Below are 5,001 nucleotides of genomic sequence, written 5' to 3' on the forward strand. Positions count from 1 at the left end.
CCAAGTGGCACGCCCAAGTGAAGTTGAGAGGTTGGCGTGCCACGCCTTTGACTTCAAGTGGCATGCCCAGTTTTCAATAGCCTTCAGCCCCTTCTCTGGATCATTGTACCAGCGTGCCACGCCATGCTGCTCAAGTGGCACGCCCATGTATTTGTGCACTCTTCAAGCTTGGCGTGCCACGCCTGGGTCTTCAAGTGGCACGCCAAAGTAACTTTTTAGAGCTGGCGTGCCACGCCTTCGACACCAAGTGGCACGCCGTAGTGGAGGTTCCTCTTGAGGTAGTGAGTTGGCATGCCACGCCTTCGACTTCAAGTGGCAAGCCCATAGTAGTTGATGGGTCAGGCATGCCACGCCTAACCTGGCATGCCACGCCCCTTTTGTTTCCTCCATTTTACTCTCTGAAATTTTGTGCTAGCGTGCCACGCTTAGTCCCTGGCGTGCCACGCCCACATGTATGCTTGGATCTCCCTTCTGGAATTTAGTACTGGCGTGCCACGCTTAGCTCCTGGCATGCCACGCCAGTGCATTTTTGTGGCGTTTGCCCCCAAGTGACACGCCAGTCTCACACGCCTAGCTTCTTGTTTGTCTTCTTCCCATTTTTGATACCTTTTTCACCTGCAATTCAGTACAACTCATCTCAAAGTAGTGTACCATAATATTCATCAAATAATGCATGAATTGTACTGATAAAATGAGATTTGTTCTCTTTTATGGTCTTCTTTATGCAAGAAAGAAGGGTAGATAATGCAAGTTATCAACCGCCATCACTAAAGGTGCGATTTAAGTTCATTTAAGTATCATGTGATATGATGTGAATTCCTAGGTTAGGTGCCCCTAGGATTAAGCTTGAATGGTATGATTGATTGGTATTATATGCGTAGTGGATGATATTGGATAAGGATTGTAGAATTGTGCATTGTTGTTGTGTTGATTGAAAATGGTAGTGGATATTGAATTATATGGTGATGAGTCTATGTATATTGATTTAATAAAATATTAGGCTGAAGGCCGTGAATTTGGGTCAGAGGCCGAAAAGAGGTAAGGATGATAAGTATATGGTTGGTGATTGAATGAATGATGTAACATATATAAGTATTTGAACATGATGATTTTTTGATTATTGAACTTGAAAGATTGGATGTTGTTTTAATTGAATTATTGATTTGAGATTCATGAAAGTGGAAAATTGGTGGGTTGGAATTTGATGAAAATAGATAATTGGTAAGATGATGAATATGTAATGTATATTGTTGAATTTGACATATGAGTTGAGAGTGGCTTGATGCTGAACAGTTAAGGTTTGGTTGATTTTAAAGAGAGTTTGAATTGGCTTATTTTGAAAATGGAGGTTTTGTAAAGTTTTAGGAAAATCGTGTTTTTGGCCAACTTTGGTGAAGCATAACTTGATCTCTGGACCTTCGATTTGTGTCAAACTTGTTTAGAAATAAAATTTGGTTTGAGATGTTTATGCCGTTCGAAGAACAGAGGAAAAATGTTTTAAAATGAAGAAGTTATGCTCGATCAAAGTTTGGTGTACAAGCTGAAAATTCTGGACTTAGCAGCTTTTTGGAGCTGCTGCATTGTATGCGTACGCATAAATTCCATATGTGGACATGTGCTTCTGTTTGATGCTTTTGCATCCACGAAAAAGGGACTGTGTATGTGAAATGGCCAAAATGCACGCTCACGCGTACGCGTGACCTGGGGTTTTTGCGTACGCGAATTCCTTCATATGTGGCTAGTCGTTTCTGTTTGGTGCGTATACGTACGCAGGAAGGGTAATACGTATGCGTGCCCCACGCGTATGTGTGACCCTGTTTTCAGCAAATATGAGTTTTGTGTTTTAATACCAAATTCCAACTCTCTAAGCTTTTGTTTTTCATTCTTTTAGCCCTAATCTCTATTAGTATGCCTAGTAATGAGGAGAAGTTAGGAAAAGTGGTAACTTTTGGATGAGGTAAGGAGATAATCAATGATGAATGATGAGTAATAATGATTGTATGAGTTGTTGAGTATGATGGTGGAAATGTTGTGTGTGTTATGAGCTGGATGTATGTGATAAACATTGAATTATAGCTGAGCATGTATATGTATAAGATTAATGATTAATTGAGGAGGTGTGAAAATGTGGCGAGTATGCCGGAGATGCATATTTGAGTAATGAATAAATGTAGTAAATGAATCGTGAATGGAAAATGTTGAATGTGAGTATGCTTGTATTTTCTCTCTGGTTGGAAGGGTGACAGGGCACCGATACCCTCTAATGGTGACAAGGCACATATACCCTCTAATGGTGATAGGGCACATATACCCTCTAATGGTGACAGGGCACAGATACCCTCTAATGGTGACAGGGCACATATACCCTCTAATTGTGACAAGGCACGTATTCCCTCTAATGATATTAATGCGCAATAGAGAGACGATATCCAGGTTAGTTACCGGGTGTGTCGGGTTCTGGTAGTTAACTGACACGTGAGCTCACGACCAATAGGATAGACATACATCATATGCATTTGTTTGAATTGTTTGGGTTTGCTTAATTACTTTGATTTGCCTAATTGTATATGTTTCATGATTATTTGCTAATTGACTTACTTGCCTTACTTGTGTATTACTTGTCTGCATTGGGTGTGTTTGATTCGGTTCATGGGCTAGTCGATTGGGAGGTGGTGAAGTATGAATGGTGTTGAATTTAGAATAGAATCCCCTATGATAGTTGCCAAGTTATGGATTAGTGAGAATTTAGGTTAGATATGACGAGATATGAAGTTTAAGATACTTAATGAATTTATATTATAGTGCACTGTATTTATTTGCACTTTTACCGTACTGGGAACACATGGGTCGAGGGTTCTCATTCCGTGTATATATTCTGTTTTTCACATGCAGGTCTTAGTGCTCAGTAGTGAATAGTAGTTCATCTGCGAAGCAGCGAAGTTTACTGGATTCCTTTTATTTTGGAAAAATTTTTATTGATGTATATATATTATTTTGAAACTTACCTATAAAGGCCGTGATGTATTTTGGGAAAGATAGGAAATTATATAGTCAACTGTTTTAACTCTATAACTCTAATCGACCTAAACTTCGTGGGCCGCGACTAGTGACGAGTATACTTATATTTATGTCTATTTTGTTTTATTCTATTTCTTCCTTATATGCTTTAGTTATTTCATCCATTAGCCGAACACGTTGAATTTTCTTATGCTTCGATACGTGAGTGTTATGACTTCGCGATTTTATTTTACTCCTTTTCAGACTTCTCGTTTAATATTTCCTTTCAACATATATATAATTACGTATTATAATCCACCTTGAGAGTCGTACCATCTTAATATTATTGACTTATGACTCGAGCATAAGGATCTTTATATTAGTGTGTTACAAGGTCCCTGGTGCCAAATGCTGGGTCGTGGCGTTTGGCACCACCATGGCAGAGACAAAAGTGAGCTTTCTGTGTTCTGGCGTCAAATGCCGGTGAGATGGCGTTTGGTGCCATCCTAGCAACCTTGAATTTGAAGCTTTTCTTCTCTCTGAACTCTGCCAAACTCGCCCAAATGCTACCTATAATAAATCAAATTGCAACATAACTCAAAGTAGCATTCATGGTGGCTTAAAACACCTAAATATTAAAATAATTCAACAAATTCACATATGATGCACGAAAACTTGTCTCTCAATAAATCTCCCTTCTGCAAGTATACCGAATTATCGTCAAATAAAAACTCACAATAGAGTGAGGTCGAATCCCACAGGGATTGATTGGTCGAGCAACTTGAATTGGAGGAATGTTCTAGTTGAGCTAAGCATAAATTGAGTTGAGAATTGCAGAAAATTAAATGGCGGGAACGTAAAATACAGAAAGTAAATTGCAGAATCTTAAATGGGGATTTGGGAAAATGAACATGAACATAAATGGCGGAGAGTAAAGAGAATGGGTAAGATCAGAAATGGGGGATTCATTGGGCTTATGAGATGTTGCATTCTCCGGATCAAGTTCATTCTCATCTCTTCCTCAATCAAAGCATTCATTGATCTCCTTGGCAATCTTAGGTGATTGGATCCCAATTCCTTGGCAACCCAATCTATCTAAGCTTCAATAATTGCCCAATTCTTTGATTTAATTGCTCACAGAAAGAGATGAAGTATGGTCACTGATTATACCACATGTATTTCCAAATCAAAGTGTTGGGAGGATTATATGTCACTATATCCGTCCAAACCCCAATTCGGTCCAACATGAGAAAGCATTTCTAGCATGATCTCCTCATCCATTTTCCAAGGCTCAGAAGAGATCCAATTATGGAGAGTTTTTTTTCCAAGACAACAAACTAATTGAATTAAGATCGAAAGCTTTCTAGTAAATCAAGGGAAAAGAAAGAAGAAGAAGAATGAAAACTATAATTGATCCATCAAATTACAACAGAGCTCCCTAACCCAATGATAAGGGGTTTAGTTGTTCATAGCTCTGGAAATGGAAGATGATAGAGAAGAGTACATTCTCAAGTAAACTAGAAATTGCAGGAAAAGTAAATATACATAGTGTAGTTCTCCAAAATGCCAAGCTTCTTTCTAGTTCAAAACTACTCCTATATATACTACTCTTCTTGATCTTCTAGTCAGCTCTTCAAGTCTTGGATATGGGCCTTTGATCTTGAGTTGAAGCAGTTACAATCTTCAGTGGGCTCAGCTTTGCTTGCAGAAAAAGTGTGAGTCAGGCATGGGTGGACGTTAGTTAGGACGTTAGTGATGTTAACGTTAAGTGAAAATGTGGGTTCGAGAACGTTAGTGACGATCACCTTTTTCACTAACACTCCAAACCATATTGATCCACGTTAACTTCAACATTAGTGGCACTAACGTGACCACTAACGTTGCCCCTTAGTCCTTCACAGACGTTATTGGCATTCACCTTTACCAATAACGTTGCTTCTCAATCTTTCACAAATGTTATTGGCATTCACCTTTACCAATAACGTTTCTCTTTGCTTCTTTTCC

Source organism: Arachis stenosperma, chromosome 7 (genome assembly GCF_014773155.1).
Source record: "Arachis stenosperma cultivar V10309 chromosome 7, arast.V10309.gnm1.PFL2, whole genome shotgun sequence".
Classification (NCBI taxonomy): Eukaryota; Viridiplantae; Streptophyta; class Magnoliopsida; order Fabales; family Fabaceae; genus Arachis; species Arachis stenosperma.